The sequence below is a fragment of the Cnephaeus nilssonii genome (assembly GCF_951640355.1).
Source record: "Cnephaeus nilssonii genome assembly, chromosome: 9".
NCBI lineage: Eukaryota > Metazoa > Chordata > Mammalia > Chiroptera > Vespertilionidae > Cnephaeus > Cnephaeus nilssonii.
The window spans coordinates 96,849,288-96,867,535 of NC_137080.1; the positions used below are offsets into that span (position 1 = coordinate 96,849,288).

Here is an 18,248-nt window from a genome sequence, read left to right on the forward strand (position 1 = left end):
ACTGGCAGGGTCTGCCCGGGCATTCAGCGAGCACAGCAGGAGGAGCTGCCCTCCCTCTCCCCCTCCCCCTTCTCCTCTTCCATCCCCCTTCCCCCCCCCCCCCCCCCCCCCCCAGTTTTCTCCAGGTGGAAAGTCAGCACTGCCTAACCATGGAGACCGCAGGAGGCACAGAAACAGGGTCACCAACAAACACTGCGTCCTCGGTGCTCCCCACCTGGGAGCCCCCAACCCGGAAGCCACACACACACAGCCCCCTCCTGGGCCAGAAGGGACATGCCCAGATTGCCCCTCTCTGAGGCTTCCTGAGTTCACACTTCCTGGAGCCCAAAGGCCGTCTCCCTTGAGTTGCTGGAAAAACACTGCAGAAATCAGAGTCCAGGAAAGAAAAACAGTCGCAAATGGAACGAAGGCCCGAGTGAGCAGATGTTTACGTTGACCACGTCCAGTCTGGGCAAACCTAGAAAATAATAAAATGTCCAGGAAAATGCAAGCTGAAGGGGTGGGAGGCCAGGAATATCAAATCTGAGACTCTATGAAAAAAGATAAGATTTGATCAATTTATCATGTCACTCAAAAGAATAAATTCCATATAGAATGCAAGACTTTCATAACTATAGCTAGAAATCCAGCTGTAAGTGAGGGGAAATTTTGATAATTTGACTACTTAAAAAGTTAAAAGCAAAAACTCTTGTAAGGAAATACATAAGCAAAGTAAGGTGACAGCATTTCACAGACAAGGGGCTCACATGCCAACATATAAAGAGCTCAGAACGCGGAGAGGACGTAGCTGAGGGCAGAGCGCCCCAACGGCCCGGGCCCCACCGTGGGCCTCGCTGGCGTGTGGTCGCTCCGAGCTGACGCCACTGAGACACAGGGCCTCGGGGAAAGCTGTGCTCTCCTTACCCGCCTGAGCCCCAGGCAGGCCTGGCCCCGGGAGGCCTTCCTCTCAAAGACGTGCCTGCTTGGTGAGGGAGCCTCTGACGACCCAGTGCCCGCCCGCCCCCCCCACACACACACACACCACACACACACACACACACACATACCCCCCCACACACACACACAGATACACACACACATACACATACCCCCCCACACACACACACATCCACACACACACATACACATACCCCCACACACACATACCCACCCACACATACACACACACACACACACATACCCACACACACACCACACACACACATACCCCACACACACATACACACACATACCCACACACACACACACACACACACACACACCCTGGTCCCTCCCCCCTGAGTCTCAGGTCGCCCTGGGCCCTTCCTGGGAGAACGCAGTACAATTTGTTTTCCCCTGTTAATGTCTTACGTCAATTTAATGATTACACCGGCCAACGAGCCTAGAAGGAAAGAAGGGGAAATGTCCCCCGCCCCCCGACAAATTCAATTTCACAAATTCAATTGTGAAAGACACGAACAGTTCACAGAAAGAAATGGCTCCATGACATACAAAAGGGTGTTCAACCTTGCTTCTAATAAGAAAAAATACAAATCAAAACTATAAGGAAGGTAGTATTTTTATCTATGATATTGTCAAAAATCCACGAGTTTGCTAACACACTTTGTTGGCAAAGCTGTGGGCAAACAGGTGTTTGGGGAGCGCATGCCGGGGCGCCCCGTGGGGCATGTGGTCAGAATATCTAGCAAAGTCATATAGCATTTCCTCTCTAATCCAGCAAAGCACTTCTCGAATCTACCCCCCGAAAGTCCCTGCAAACATATGGAAAAGAGCTTGCATAAGGCTATTTGCTGCAGCCCCGACTGAGCGACCAGAAGACTAAAAGCAGCCCAAGCCTATATAATACAAGCCTAACATGCAAATTGCCCCCTCGACCTGGAGTTCTGCCGGGGGTTCCACCACTTGCTGTCATGTGCGCTGACCACCAGCGGGCGCCAGTGGAGGTGCTGCGGGCCCTGACGGCTCCAAGGAGAGCGGGACCAGGGCAGGATGGGGGAGCAGGTGAGTGGGCGATGCCAGGCCAAGGCGGGTACCAGGCAGGGGCCCATCGCCCCGCCTATTCGATCGCCCCGCCACCACCAGGCTCCCAGGCACTGAGGGAGCCAAGCAGGGGCCCAATGCCCCGCCCATCTGATCGCAGGGCAACCAGCTGAGGCGGCAGGGGCGGGACCGCTGCCCAGCACCCTCAGCGCCTGGGAGCCGGGAGGTGGCAGCGTGATCGGGCCCCGGGCAGTGACCCGCAGCGGCGGCAGAGGGCAGGCGGCTGGGGGAAGGGAGGCAGCCACTCGGGACCCTCCCAGTGCACAGATTCCATGCACTGGGCCTCTGGTGTTACATATACAAACACCGAAGGACAAGCTGAAACGTTTGAAATGGCTTCCCCTGGGGAAGGAGGAAATCGAGCGGGGAGATACGGATAGAAATGCGGTTTTCCTGATCCACCCGTTTCCATGATCTGCCTTTGGAACTATGTAAATATTTAACGTAATTACACACAAAATGAACTTTAAAAACCCTGTCCCTGGCTGAATAGCTCAGTTGGTTAGAGAGAGTGTCTTCCCGATGCACCAAGATTGCAGGTTCGAGCCCTGGTCAGGGCACAAACAAGAAGCAACAAGTGAATACATAAATAAGTGGGAAACAAATTGATGTTTCTCTCTCTCAAAATCAATTTTAAAAAATCCTATGTAATAAAAGAGCTAATATGCAAATGATCATCACACCCTCACGCCATCACGCAGTAACGGCTCAGACACTCAACACTGGGGAGAGAGGAGTGGGGACCAGACAGGCACAAATGAGCTCATGAGAGAGGAATGGGGACCAGCCAGGCTGCGGCCCAGGAGAGGGACAAGCCTCCCACCCCACAGTCCCGGACGCCTGCAGCTGCAGCCCAGGTGAAGCCGCCTGCCCACTGTCCCCTGCGGCTGCGGCTGGCCCGGGCGAAGCCGTCCTGGGTCCTGGGTGCCTGCAGCTGGCCAGAGGAAGGAAAGCCTGGGTCCCAGGTGCCTGTGACCGGCCGGAGGAGGGAATCCTAAGTCCCAGGTGCAGGGCGAGGCAGAGGCAGTTAGGGGTGATCAGGCCAGCAGGGGAGTAGTTAGGGGCAATCAGGCAGGCAGGAGTGGTTAGGGGTGATCAGGCAGGCAGGCAGAGGGGTTAGGGGCAATCAGGCAGGCAGGCAGGCAGGCAAGCGAGCGGTTAGGAGCCAGCAGTCCTGGATTGCGAGAGGCAGTCAGACATCCCCCGAGGGGTCCTGGATTGGAGAGGGTGCAGGCCAGGCTGAGGGACCTCCACCCCCACACACACACAAATTTTGTGCACCAGACCTCTAGTAATAAAATAAAAAGCATTCCCTGAAAACCAACAGCAAAGTACAGACAGTCCTCGGGTTACATCGAACTCAACGTACATCATTTCGTGGTTACGCCACCATCTCCCATTTATTTATTTTAAAAAAAGTTCCATCATTTCAACATATATACATATGTGCTTTATATTTTTTATTATTTATTTACCACAAGTAAAGGTCAGGAATTGTTATCTTTCTTTTAAATTTGTTTTACTGTTTCACTTCATTACTGCTGTGTATATGCTCCATGTGAGTGATGTAGGTGCTTATGTAGGTGGGTTCTGACTTATGGCAAAAATTGCTTCACGTCGCACTGTAGGAACAGATCTCCAACGTAACCCAAGGACCTACTATAAAAGAAAAGAGTTTACTTGCACGTGCACGGTGGGTGAGTGGTATAATCGTAGATCTACGTCGTCCACTTTAAACCACAGTGATTTGACTGTATTTATATGCTTAGTGGTATAACCCTGGATCCTCCACTTCTGCAGCACTGGAGCACAAAGGGAGTGAGTCTAAGTAAGTCTGTGTGCTGGCCCTTTAAGAGGAACTGCCTGGGTCTGCAGCAGCCTCAGTGTCACTCAGCCACAATCCCTGCTGGCTTTTACAGCCTAAAGTTACGGGACTTCTCTTCCCAGCTCTGGAACCCTGGGCTGGGGGGCTGGTGTGGGGCTGGGACCCCTTACTCCTCACAGGGGGCCTCCGCAGCCATGATATCCCTCCCAATTAAACACACACACACACACACACACACACACACACACACAAAGCCACATGTGGGTGTCGGACCAACCCAAATGCACCCCACCCCTCCTACCAACCTCGATGTGCTTTCTTCTTTACTTCTCTATTTGTAGGACTTCCATTCAGCCAGATTTCAGGTGGTTCTGAATAATGGTTGTTCTATATTCTAGTTGTAATTTTTTAAAATATCTTTTTATTGATTTCAGAGATGAAGGGAGAGAAAGAGATAGAAACATCAGTGATGAGAGAGAATCATTGATCAGCTGCCTCCTGTAAGCCCCACACTGAAGATCGAGCCCGCAACATGGGCATGTGCCCTGACCTGCAATCGAACGGTGACCTCCTGGTTCATAGGTCAATGCTCAACCACTGAGCCATGCCAGCCGAGCATTTTTAATTGTAATTTTGATGTGATTGTGAGAGGTGGCAAGTTCTGGTATTTACCTACCCTGCCATCTTGATTCTCCCACAACTCCTTCCTTTTAAAGAAAACAATTGAAATGTAAGGCTGTGTCAGACTTGTTTTTCATCTGTGCAGTGTCTCTTTCCTGTGCAGTTACTGCACTACCGAATGTGTCTTTAGATGGCGCTATCCTTGTGGTATTTTCTGTAGCGACCAAACTTGCCTGGTACAGTATGGGGGCTGCACGCTGGCATGGGAATTTAAATCAGGTTCTTGTTGGTGCAAAGCACAAATTAGTTATGTATGGGGTGGTAGTTTTTTATCTTCACTTGTCTCTGATGCAATTTATACAAAATCATTGTTTTGTTAACTGAATACCACTCTGTAATTGAAAAAAAAAGTTGCAGCTTTTTTATTGACATCCCAAATGCTTCTAAGTAATTACAATTTTTAATTTAAAATAACCTGTTCAATTGTACACTTTACAAGGGTTAATTGTATGGCATGTGAATTATATTTCAAAATAGCTGTTATCCTATATAATAAAAGCCTAATATGCAAATTGTCCCCTCAACTGGGAGTTCTACTGGGAGTTCAACCACTCACTATGACATGCACTGACCACCAGGGGGCGGCGCGGAACATGGCGGGCATCGGCAACACGGCGCCAGCAGCGGGCAACAGTGGAGGTGCTGCCAGTCCATATGGGGCCCGACAAGAGCGGGACTGTGGCGGGATAGTGGAGCAGGTGGGTGGGTGCGAGCGGGGCCCACTCGCCCCGCTGATCACCCCACAGATAGCGACCAGCAGCAGTGGCGGAGGGCAGGGCCACCGTCCGGCTCCCAGGCGCTGAGGGAGCTGAGCGGGGACCCAATGACTCAAGCAAAGGGGGGCAGGCGGGGACCCGGGGGCCAAGGTGCTGCCCAGAGCCCAGAGGTCAGCTGGGAGCTGCCCTTCCACACCAGAAGCTCGCACTTTGATTGCCTGCAGGCCTAGGGACACACCGTGCATGGATTTCATGCACCGGGCATATATATATATATACCTAAGTGACTGGTCAACCAGTTGCTATGACACACAATGACCACCAGGGGGCAGACACTCAATGCAGGAGCTTCCCCCTGGTGGTCAGTGCACTCCCACAGCCAACCTCCCACAGCCCCTCCCCACCCCAGCTGGCCGGCCAACCTCCCGTGGTCCCTCCCCCTGGCCAGCCAACTTCCCACAGCCCCTCCCCCCAGCCAGCCCACCCCCTGATAGGCCTCGATCTCCCGCCAGGCCGAAGGACCCCACCTGTGCACGAATTCGTGCACCAGGCCTCTAGTCTTACCTAATAATAGACAAACATGTAAAATTGACCATACCTCCGCTACGCCCATAGCCAATCAGGAGTGAGTATGCAAATTAACCCGACAAATATGGCAGAGTGACCGGCCAGGGCGGGACACCTGCTATGAGGGGGAGGGAGGGTGGTGGAGGGAGCTACAGGAGCAGTGCTCCGACCGGGAGCGAGGACTTGGCGGTTCCAGGGCAGCCAGGGAGCGGGGACTTGGCGGCTACCAGGTGGCCGGGAGCGAAGCCAGGGGAAGGAAGGCCTATTCTTGCACGAATATCGTGCAACGGGCCTCTAGTTTAAAATAAAAGCAGAACTCAGATATGTGTACATCCACGCACATATCAGCACTATCGCAATGGGAAATTTTTAAAAACCAAGGATAATAATAGTTCTTACCTCATAGGGTCATCATGTGGTCTGAACAAGATGAGACTGGCTGAAGGAGCCGCTCAAGGCCTGGTGAGGGCCGGGGAGGGGCGCTTTAACTCCCACTTTAACTCACTTATCTATGGTTTAGGTTTTCCTACAGCTGGTGTGCTTTCTAATTCAACAGAGTGGAGACGTGAGGGCTCTGGTGCTTGGATGTCCCGGTTTCTCAGGATGTGGCGTCCACGGCACAGGGCATGCACGCTGGATCCACACTCTGCCCCGGCCCCTGCTTGACCTCCTGTGTTTGTATCTTCATGTGTAATTTTCCCAGATTTCCTCAGCTTGGCTTACCTTCCTCCCCCTCCACCCCCAATTTACTTAAGTCCATTAGTCACAACATCTGAAACCTCTCAGTCTGACCCTTTGTGCCCAGGAAAGACCCCGGGCCCGGAGCGGGCTCCCTGCTCCTCCCCCGCAGGCCCTGTGGACTCCTCCTGCCCGTGTTCGAGTCCTTCCCCTCACGGAACCTTCCCTGGGGCTGCTTCCCAGTCTCTCTGCACACTGAGCGGTCTGCTCGGCCAGGAGCCCGGCCGGAAGTCTGCTTCCCGGTGGAGAACTGGCAGAAATCCAGGTGGCTGGCGTCACCGGCTGGAGGGCGGAAGCCGTTGCCTAACTAGGAAACTGATGCCAAAACCACGTTTCTCCGTGACTGCCTCCTCCGTTCAGAAAAGCGTTTCCCTGGCAGGAGGAGCGGAGCAGGCTGGGTGCCCTGGTCTGAGCCCCACGATGTGTGGAGCGTGAGGCTGGCCACTGACTCGTGAACATGACCCCTGGGGCCTCGGCCGCCAGGCCAGGGCTGCGTCAAACTCTGACCTTTGACAGCTCACTTTGTTTCCTCCCTGGGAGGTTCGGGCATGAGTAACACCTGCTTCATGGAAGCTGCTGTTGCACAGCTGCGATGAGGTCATCTCTGTGGGCGATTTCGAAACCCGAAGCAGTGCCAGGCTCTGCCTCTGCGAGAGCCTCCGGGCAAGGCGGGCACAGGACCCCATCTCCGTGCCCGGCTCCCTGAGGCCCACAAGGGGATGGTAAGAATCCCCTCGGGGCTCTGGAGGGAAGCGCGCCTCCACGTGGAGCTCAGAGCCCCGTCTGGGCGGGCGGGCTGCCCGAGGCCCCGAGATGGCCTGGGAAGAGCTCCCGCCGCCGCTGCTCAGGCAGCAGGCCCCGCAGCCCCCGAAGCATGGCCGCGTCACCTCTGCTGACGGCCCAGCCAGGGACCGGCACCCAGCCCGTGGGCCGCCTCAGTCCCGCTCCAGCCCCATCTCCTGATGCCACTGCCTGACCCAAGGCTCCTGCTACCCCAACCCACGGGAGTCTCTCCCTCCACCGCCTGCCTCCTGTCGCCCCTCTGCCCAGCATGCCCTCCCCGCCTCTGCCCACGACCCCGGGACTCCTGCCTCCAGCACGCCCTGGCTGACTCCCTGCGCAGCCGGTGCCCTTCTCCTCCCTTCGTCCCGAACGCACCTGCGTCATCGCCCAGGCCGACCTGTGCCCGAACCATTGGCGGGGCTGCTGCCCACCACACTGGGGAGCCTTGAAGGCTGAGGCCAGCCTGGCCCTCACCTCCTTAAACTCGGTGCCAGCACAGTGCCAGGCACACCGTGGGTGCTGGGTAAACACTGGGTGGGAAGACTGACAAAAACTGACAACCACGAACAAGTAGAACCCAAGCTTGTGCCTTCGGCGACCAGGACAGATGGGGTAGCTTGACCTCAAACTGACACGGTGTCCGTTTGCCTCAGGCTGTGGGCGGCTCCCTCTGCCTCGGGCGGGCACCGCTCCTCGCTGCCACTCCCTCATCACCGCGTTCCTCCTGCGCCCGCCATCCTTCTGTGCCCTTTGTTGCTTTGATCTTTTCTTTCTTTTCAGGTCGGGTGGTTGTCTGTTCTCTTCTCTCTTGTCAAGGGTTTTAGGCTGATAAGAGCTCCCGTGTCCAAGACTCCCCAGAAAAAAAGGAGATCGTGAGAGGAAGGGAATCAAGGCTTATGTTCCTCGCGTTCCATACACTTTATCATTTAATCTTGGTGATATCAATAATACGGTATGTCATCCAAACAGGTGAGGCTGTGCCTCTAACCAACGGCACAAAGCGCGATGGCTCTAGGCAGCGAAGGTCTCCTTATGCTCCAGACGTCGGCGGTGTGGGCTGGCTGATCTCTGCTTTGAGCCACCACAATGCTGCCCGGGCAGGCAGGGTGGGCCCCGGGCGGGCAGGCGGGCGGGCAGGCAGGGTGGGCCCCGGGCGGGCAGGCGGGCAGGCAGGCAGGGTGGGCCCCGGGCGGGCAGGCAGGGTGGGCCCCGGGCGGGCAGGCAGGGTGGGCCCCGGGCGGGCAGGCAGGGTGGGCCCCGGGCGGGCAGGCAGGGGGGGCCCCGGGCGGGCAGGTGGGGGGGGGGCCCTGGGCAGGCAGGCAGGCGGGCGGGCAGGCAGGCCAGGCCAGAGCATCACTGTCCCTGTGGAAGGAGGAGAGAGTGGGGAAAGCACACACTGCTTTTAACTTCCACGTAGATGGGACATGTTTTCATTGGCCAAAGTCAGGGGAATTGGGAAGCATCAATGGGTGGCAAAGCGCCATCTTGCTGGGTGCCCGGAAGGAGAGACTCCACTGTGGACAGGCCGGGTCATCACAGCGGAGGTCACTGTGCCCGCTTCGGAGGTGAGGCGGCTGAGGGTTAAGGGTCAGGTTATCCAGTGTGTTCAAGGACACGCAGTAAATGTCACAGAGGGGGCTGGCCCACGTACTCTGATTCCTAGGACTGTGCCCTTCCCATGTCACTGGACTTTCAGGGTGCCAACCCTTTCTGCCCTTTTCTACCAGTTTTCGGACCCTGCTATGAAGTGGGGTCGCCGGCCGGCACGCCAGAAGCAAGATGATGAAAAGCACAGCGTTGCTCAGGGCCGGCAGCCCGGACATCACTGGGGAGGGTCACGGATGCTCCCCGAGGCAGGGGCTTTGGAGACTTCCAGTTTCCAAGACAAAATCAAGTCAGTCACAGAACGTGGAGCGCAGTCCTCAGAAACTTGTAGGCAAAGCTAATCTGTGGTGGAAGAAGCCGGAATAGTACTGACTGCAGGTAGGAACGGGCTCAGGGGAGCCTGCTGGGTGAGCTGTACAGTTAAGATTGGTACATTGCTGCATGTCAGTTAAATCTCAAGAAAAATCCTATATAATAAAAGGCTAGTAGTAGAGGCAATATCCAATATAATAAAAGGCTAATATGCAAATCGACCAAACAGCAGAACGACCAGTTGCTATGACACACACTGACCACCAGGGGGCAAACGCTCACTGCAGGAGCTGCCCCCTGGTGGTCAGTGAGCTCCCACAGGGGGAGCGCCGCTCAGCCAGAAGCTGGGCTCACGGCTGGCAAGTGCAGCGACAGTGGCAGGAGCCTCTCCCGCCTCCACGGCAACACTCAGGACATCACCCCGAGGGCTCTCGAACTGCAAGAGGGTGCAGGCCGGGCTGAGGGACCCCCCGAGTGCACGATTTTTGTGCACCAATCCTCTAGTATATAATAAAAATATTCTTCATCAAATAAAAAAATATTCTCTGTGCCAAAGCTCCTGCTGAGAGACTGAAAGGACAAGGTACTGAGAGGAAGGATGTATCATTATCTGACAAAGGACATGTATCAGAATCTATAAAGAACTCCAGAACTGAGAGAAACCAAGATGTCAGCATAGGTAAACACCTAAACTGCTGCCTCGCACAACAATTTCAAAACTACAACTAAAAGACAAAATGACCATCATCCAGAAGCACAGGAAAGCTGGCTGAGTGGAAATTCTACAACTAGAAGGAAAGAGGAAAGCACACGGAAAATTGGAGGAGCTGCAAAAGGCTAAGGTACAGAGACACGCGCGTGGGCGGCTGAGTGCCTGGCTGGCTTTCTCTAGCAGGAAGGAGACAAAAGCTCCCGACTGTGCTGAACCCCAGTTCCAACTGCACTGAACCCCAGTTCCAGGCGAGACCCTGGGGACCCAGGCTTATACGGGGGGAGTCTGGACTGTCAGGCGGAAACTCAGGGGAGCCGAGAAAGGCAGAGGTCTGGAGGCACGCGCACAAGTGCGCGGAGAGAGGACTGACTCCTGAGTGCGCCACTGGCTTTCTCTAGCGGGTGGGAAATGGAAGCTCCCCACTACACTGAACTCCAGTTCCAGGCGAGAATCTGGGAATCCAGATTCATTGGGGGAGAAACTGGACTGTCTGGCAGCGGGCGAAACTTGAGGGCGGCTTTCTCTTAGAGGCGCTTGCAGCAATTACCAAGGGACACTGAGACCCAGGGGCCTCATAGGGCAGGGCTGACAGGAAGACAAGTCTGTCTGCTCAGCCCCGAGACTCCGCCCGATCCAAGCTGAGCACAGAGGCTTTTGCAAATCTTGTCTCATAAGGCTGTCTCCAGCACAGAAGTTCTCCCAGCATAGACACAGCTGATCCTCACAGCCAATTGGCCTGGAGGTCAATTCTTCCTAGTGATACCAACAACAATCAAGACTTAACTACAACAAGGCTGTACACCCAGCCCACAAAGGGGTGCACCAAGAGTGTCCACCTCAGGTAACTGGGGAGGCCGAGCCACTGGCCCATATAGGACAACTAGCACACAAAGCTACCCTACCAACTCAGGGAAGCAGCGAAAATGCGGAGACAAAGAAACAGATCACAAATGAAAGAAATGGAGGAAAGCAAATGACTGGATATAGAGTTCAAAACCACGGTTATAAGGTTTTTCAAGAATTTCCTAGAAAAGGCCAATAAATTTAGCAAGACCCTCGAGGATATGAAAAAGGACCAACTAGAAATTAAACATGCACTGACTGAAATAAAAAATATATACAGAGACCCAACAGCAGACTAGAGGAATGCAAGAATCAAGTCAAAGATTTGGAATACAAAGAACCAAAAAACACTCAACCGGAAAAGCAAAAAGAAAAAAGAATCCAAAAATTTGAAGATAGTGTAAGAAGCCTCTGGGACAACTTCAAGCGTACCAACATCAGAATTATGGGGGTGCCAGAAGAGAGAGAGCAAGATACTGAAAACCTATTTGAAGAAATAATGACCGAAAACTTTCCCCACCTGGTGAAAGAAATAGACTTACAAGTCCAGGAAGCACACAGAACCCCAAACAAAAGGAATCCAAAGAGGACCACACCAAGACACATCATAATTAAAATGCCAAGAGCAAAAGACAAAGAGAGAATATGAAAAGCAGCAAGAGAAAAAACAGTTAGTTACCTACAAGGGAACACCCATACGACTGTCAGCTGATTTCTCAACAGAAACTATGCAGGCCAGATGGGAATGGCAAGAAATATTCAAAGTGATGAATAGCAAGAACCTACAACCAAGATTACTCTACCCAGCAAAGCTCTATCATTCAGAATTGAAGGGCAGATAAAGAGCTTCACAGATAAGAAAAAGCTAAAGGAGTTCATCACCACCAAACCAGTATTATATGAAATGCTGAAAGGTATTCTTTAAGAGGAAGAAGAAGAAAAAGGTAAAGATAAAAATTATGAACAACAAATACATATCTATCAACAAGTGAGTCTAAAAGTCAAGTGAATTAAAAAATCTGATGAACAGCCCTAACCAGTTTGGCTCAGTGGATAGAGTGTTGGCCTGCGGACTCAAGGGTCCCAGGTTCGATTCCGGTCAAGGGCATGTACCTTGGTTGCGGGCACATCCCCAATGGGGAGTGTGCAGGAGGCAGCTGATCGATGTTTCTCTCTCATCAATGTTTCTAACTCTCTATCCCTCTCCCTTCCTCTCTGTAAAAAAACAACAAAATATATATTTTTAAAAATCTGATGAACAGAATAAACTGGTGAATAGAATAGAATCAGGGGCATAGAAAGGAAGTGGACTGACAATTCTCAGGGAGAAAGGGGTGTGGGGGGTGCAGGAAGAGACTGGACAGAAATCGTACACCTATGGATGAGGACAGTTGGGGGGGGGGGGGGGGGTAAGGGCAGAGGGTGGGGTGGGAACCAGGTGGAGGGGAGCTATGGGGGGAAAAAAGAGGAACAATTGTAATAATCTGAACAATAAAGATTTATTAAATTTTTCTTTTTTTATTTTTTTAATTGATTTTTTTACAGAGAGGAAGGGAGAGGGATAGAGAGTTAGAAACATCGATGAGAGAGAAACATCGATCAGCTGCCTCCTGCACACCCCCTACTGGGGATGTGCCCGCAACCAAGGTACATGCCCTTGACCGGAATCGAACCTGGGACCTTGCAGTCCGCAGGCCGACGCTCTATCCACTGAGCCAAACCGGCTTTGGCAGATTTATTAAATTTTTTTTAAAAAAAGAACTCCAGAACTCAACAGCAAGGAAACAGACACCTCCACTTTAAAAATAGGCAAACGACGTGAATAGCCGCTTCGCACACAAAAGATGCTCAGCATTTTGTCCATTAGGGACACGCACGTGGAAACCATGATAAAGTGCCGCTAAAGCAAACAGCTCTGACTGCGCTGCAGGCTGGCGGCATGCAGGCACGGGCAGACCACACGTCCCTGCTGGAACGCAGTCATACCTGGAACATGGTTTAGCAATTTCTTATCAGATTAACACACCTACCATATAACTCAACAATCCACCTGAGCAAAATAAAAATGTATTCATACAAAAATCTGTCCACTAAATGTTAGAGCTTCAGTCGTAATTTCTCAAAACTGGGTTGGAAAGGGTAGATCAGTTTCCACAGCATGGAATACTATCCAGATGCAAAAAAAGAAACAAATCGTCGAGACAGGTAACAGTTTGGAGGAACCTCAAAGGCATTAGCTGAGTGAAAGAACCTGGTCTCAGAGATTACAGGCTAACCTGTTCATGTGACATTTTGAAAAAATAAAACTATAGTGATGGAGACTAGCTCAGAGCAACTCGGCCACGGGGTGGGCAGCAGAGTGTGACTCCAGGGTCAGCAGGGGCTCCGGGGCGGTGGGAGGGTCTCTGTCTTGATCATGTGGGGATCACTGAGTATCACCGAGTGCCGGCTGTGATGCAGAACACACTGAAAAGTCAAGGTCGCTCTATGTTCATTTGTTTAAATCCTTACCCAAGGATATTTTTCCCATTGATTTTCAGAGAGAGTGGAAAGGAGGGGGAGGGGAGAGAGAGAAACATCAATGTGAGAGAGACACATCAATTGGTTGCCTCCCTCATGGCCCCCACCGGCCGGGGATCGAACCTGCAACTCAGGTACATGTGTTTGACAGGAATCAAACCCGAGACCCTTTGGTGTGCAAGTCGACGCTCTAACCACTGAGCCATGCAGGCCAGGGCAATGTTAATTTTTAAAATGAAGTTTTTAACTAAGGAAAGTATTCTTAAATTAAAACGAAACCTTCTAGTTCCTCCAACGGCAGGGAGGAGACGCTGAGAGGAGGTGCTCAGTGGGGAGGTGCCCTGGAGAAGGCCGGCGCCTTCCTGCGCCCTGACCCGCTGGCCGGGCCCTGGGCTTCTCCGGTCCCCTCGCTCTCCTGCTGGGACGGTGCGACCCGCACATTGGCTCCCTTAGACCCCAGGTCGGCCGAGGAGCCCAGTCGCTCTCTTCCCCCCATGCCCTTGGGCCTGGGACTCGGGTGAGGCGGGTGGTCACAGACCAGTGAAGACAGGCGCTGGCCCTGCCCGGCCTTGGCTCACCTCCCAGCCTGGCCTGTGCGGCCTCCGCTCAGCCCAGTGGACGCGCCACAGCTGGACAGCGTCCCGGCCGCTCACAGCCCAGCGGCCCGCTCCTCCTCTAGAAGCAGTCTCCAGCGGCCTGTGCTTTGAACTGGAAGATATTATCAATCTTAGGAGTTGATTGCTGCTGCCATTTTTATTTTTGAAGTACATTTGTATTATAAAAATAACATCTGTTCATTGGCGTTGGGTCTTTTTTAGTTCTACTCCCCAGAAGCCACCATTGTTACTAGCTCCTTCTCTGTCTACCTAGAAACACTGGGGCGGCCCGGCCTGGTGGCTCAGTGGCTGAGCGTCGAGCTATGAACCAGTAGGTCATCCTGCTGACACGGGGTCTAGCCTCTTAGACAGATAGGCAACAGGTCTCTTCCAGGGACCTAGAGTCTGAGTGAGAACCCCTTTGGCAATGCCCCTTACCTCACTCACGTGGAGGTGGAAGGGCTTCGTGACGTCTGGCAAGGCTAGGGCAGGTGCTGAGACGAGAGCCTTCTTTAGCTTCTCAAAGGCCCGTTGTTCCACTTCGGTCCAGTTCAGTGGATGCATTCCCCCAGTACTTGAGTACAGAGGTTTAGCAATCTCCGTGAGCCCCGATATTCACAGGGGGCAGTATCCAACTGCCCGTAGGAATTCCCGCTCCGTCCCCCTCAAAGGATATGGTGGCATATCCAAATAGTTTCTGTAGGAGGTCACATCTACGCAGGGGGTACGGACATTCTGGCATGATCAGAAATGAATGCGTTACCGTGTCCTTCCGAGGTCTACAGTCCTTTTTGATGTCCAAGGAAAACAGGCAACTTGTCCGGTGGCTCCCTGGACTGATGTCTTCTTAGAGGTTACAGGTCCCATCGGCTCTGTCAAGACTGAATAGGCTGCCACAGTGTCCACCAGGAAACTAACAGGTTTGCCCCCTACTTGTAAGGTTACCCTGGGCTCCTGGGGGCTCAATGGAAAGGAGCCCCGGTCCTGTCAGTTCTCTTCCTCTAAGTTAAAGACCCTTGGAGTCTGAGTCTCCCCTTTTGCTTCTCTAGGTAACCTGCCAGGACATTTTCTCTTGCAGTGCCCCCGCTTCCTACAGTAGGCATACTAATTCCTTCCTATTTGCTACTGGCCTTTTCTTTCTTTCTCTGTTCCCCTTTCTCATCACATGTACAACCTTTACAAAAACCTTCATAATTTCAAATTAACTTTCAAACCTTCTATTACTTAAAATATTTAGAAAAAGGCAGAGGGAGGAGGGAGCAGGCCCATCACCCTGTTCCCAGGCCTCCAGCCGCTTGAAATTCAAAAATGCCACATTTTTCCTACAGATAAGAATCTCAGATTCTGATAAGCCTGAAAAGGGGAATGGGGGAATTACTAGCTGTGCCTTCTTTAAGCCCTCTAACAGAACACGGTGAAAAGTGTCCAAGGAGTTGCCGGGGGTTCTTGGGTCTCATTGGGGCACAGGGGGTCACAAGGGAATTTCCCTCTTCGTTGCTGCCTCCAGCAGCTACTCAAAACAACCCCTGGAGGGGATGGACACCGGGTGGGTGGAGGCAGGGAGCGCGGAGAGGGTCCCAGGTGATGAAGGAAGGCTCCCACCGAGGCGTTTTCATCTGGCAGTCCACTCTCTGTTCCCACTGGGAAAAGCGCTTGCCTCCTGCCAACAAAGGTGGCATGGGGGGGAACCGGTGACCCTTACACTTTAATCAGACTCCCTGACCTTTCTGAAAAGCCCCTCTGCTTGAGTGTGTTTCCATTAAAATTACTGATTTTAAAACTATAACTTAAGAGTTGACACACACACACAAGGACCAAGTGGCCCACAAAATATTTTCCTTTCCTTCCTAAAGATTTTACAATGTACTGTAATCATTAATCACATCAAACTTAAATGGCCAATTGAGACAAACACTTCTGAGACCGTTTCTCCACCACTGATTAAGACTGGGTGGCAGCAGGTATCAGAAATAAGATTAAAAAAAAAAAAAGAAGAAGAAGATTCATTTAGTTTTTGAGCTTGCTGGGCAGACTTGGTGACTTTGCCAGCTCCAGCTTCCTTCTTGTAAATAGTTAACTTTAAAATTTGGTCCCTGCTTTTAACCTCTTGGACCACAATTGTTACAACTTCATACCTTCAAATGAATAAACATAGACAGAAATGTTGTTAGGTGGGCCGATTCCCCCTCTGACAGAGAGCAAACACCCCTGGGAAAAAATAAATCCCAGTGGCCACTCGGGGCGATTTGCTATGTGTCAGAGCACCCAGCCCTAAATTAAATGTTTCTTTTTTTTTTTTCTCACAGACTTCCACACATGAACAAATAATTATACCCAGGCAGACAAACAAAATATCAAACAAACGTCTGTACTTACACCATTTCAGTGAGCAAGTACTCTTACAGTCTTGGGCTCTGAGCAGATAACAGGAACACTGCCTCTAAGTCCCCTGATGGGGGCCTCCCTTTCCCATATCCCAGGACAGGATTCTCGACTCATGTTTCAGCAAAACAAAAATGGCACTCATGTTGGACAAAGGAAACAAGACTAATATTCCAGGGACTGTGAGGGGAAAGTTATCCTACAGTCGGGCGTTGACCTGGGGGGAAAAAAATGCTTAGTCGGGGAGGGACAGGTTACACATATAGCGTTATTCCAGGACAGGCAAAACCTTGCAAGGAACCTTGATAAAAAAAAAAAAAAAAAAAAAAAAAAAAACCTCAGTAATCCAATCACACAGTCAAAGGTTAACCATAAGGGAAGAACCACTCAATGTCCTCCAAGAGGATTTCAACAAACTGATAACAAACTGACAAAACCTTGACAAATCAAAACTCAACAAATAATACACACATAGGGCCCAAATATGACAGACAAACACAAGACAAAAAGACAAAACAAACAGTCCTGACACCAACACGACAAAACACAAGACAAACACCTGTTGAGAGTGAGAGCCTCCAGCCCCTTCTGGGGGGTCCCTCTCTCCTCTCACCTTGGGCCGAGGACACCGTCGTGTCCTCCGGCCAGAGTCTGGAGGTTATGCCACGTCCAGCCCTCCGACAGACTCCCCCTTGAGATCTCAACCCAGGCGCCTTACCTCCTGAGACCGGTCTCCCTGTTTTCAATAAATCCTTGCAGCTCCTGTCTCTGGCTAAGGTCCCCAAAAGGAGGGAGAGCCTCCAGCCCCTTCTGGGGGGTCCCTCTCTCCTCTCTCTCGGGTATCTCGCTGGGGCCTCCAAATGTTGTGGGGTCGAACCCTGGAGTCAAAAATAAGACCACCGGAGGCTGCTGATTGATTAAAAAAGCAGGCAAGGATTTATTGAAACTGGCCAGGACGGCCGCGAGAGCACCACACGCAGGTGGAGTCCACACGACCGCGCTGTCCCAGGTGTAGGCAGTCCTTTTAAAGGTCCAAACCACAAAAATTTTCCTTTGTTCTAAATTCTAAATTCTAAAGTCTGGGAACAGCCGGCAGGGGGGTTCCCAGCCCCTGCTGGACATTATTGGAACGTGGCCCTATCTTGGGAAAGCAGGTTTTTACAGAAGCAGACCCAAGCGGAGTCAGTAATCTCTAAAGGTTATCTACAGTTTCTACTCCTGGAGCTACTGAGTCACTGGGAATCCATCTCCTGTGGTCCTGGTCCACAGGCACAGGAAAATTACCTCTGTGAGTCTCCAGGTCTCAGTCTGGAAGCTGAGGTAACCACCCTATTGTCCAAGCAAGCAAGTGCGTGCAGAAGCCGGAATAGCAGGGTTAAAAATCAAACAGCAGTTTTTACCTAAGTGTGGTTGCTACCATACTTCAGAGGCCAGACCTCCGCATGCCCTGGAGAGACTGCACCCCCTCTTTCCCTCAGTCCCCAGAGGTCCAAGAGCCAACCAAGGGCGCAGCTGCTGCCTTCACACCCTCCCCTCTCGAACCAGACGGCCAGGCCTCCCCCAGCCCAGGATGCTTCTGTTGGGCTTCTTTTAGGCCCCCTCCCAGCCGGTCCGCCCTTCCCTCAGAAACTGCAGAGGCCAGCCCTGGAGGCCAGCAGGGAGCAGGCCTCCGCCGCTCCAACGCTCACTGGGCCGCAGCTGCACCCGGTTCCTAACAGCCTGACCCGCCACAGAACGTCCCTCTAGCGCAGCCTGCGGGCCCGGCCTCCTGGGGGAGATGCTTCTCAGCTAGAGCCCAGGGTGTGCAGAGCGGGCCCGACGGGATCCTCTGAGAAATGTCAGTCCCTTTTAGACAGCAAAACGCACATCCGCGCTAAGGAACTGAGGACAACTCAGGCCAACGCTAGCTACCAAGAGAGCTACCTCCA

The 18,248-nt window shown here is 52.4% G+C and overlaps 1 long non-coding RNA gene across 2 annotated transcripts; it reads right to left on the reverse strand.

Moving 5' to 3' along the window:
* Positions 1 to 3,191: 3,191 nt before the first annotated feature.
* On the reverse strand, positions 3,192 to 17,256 carry LOC307104875. 2 transcript variants are annotated; one of them, XR_013813939.1, is made up of 4 exons: positions 14,377 to 17,256; positions 6,229 to 8,712; positions 4,171 to 4,282; positions 3,192 to 3,699 (listed from the first exon to the last, which is right to left on the reverse strand). It is a non-coding gene; the product is annotated as an uncharacterized lncRNA (long non-coding RNA). The 2 variants fall into 2 exon arrangements; XR_013813940.1 differs by lacking the exon at positions 14,377 to 17,256 and having other exon boundaries at positions 6,229 to 9,588.
* Positions 17,257 to 18,248: the final 992 nt, after the last annotated feature.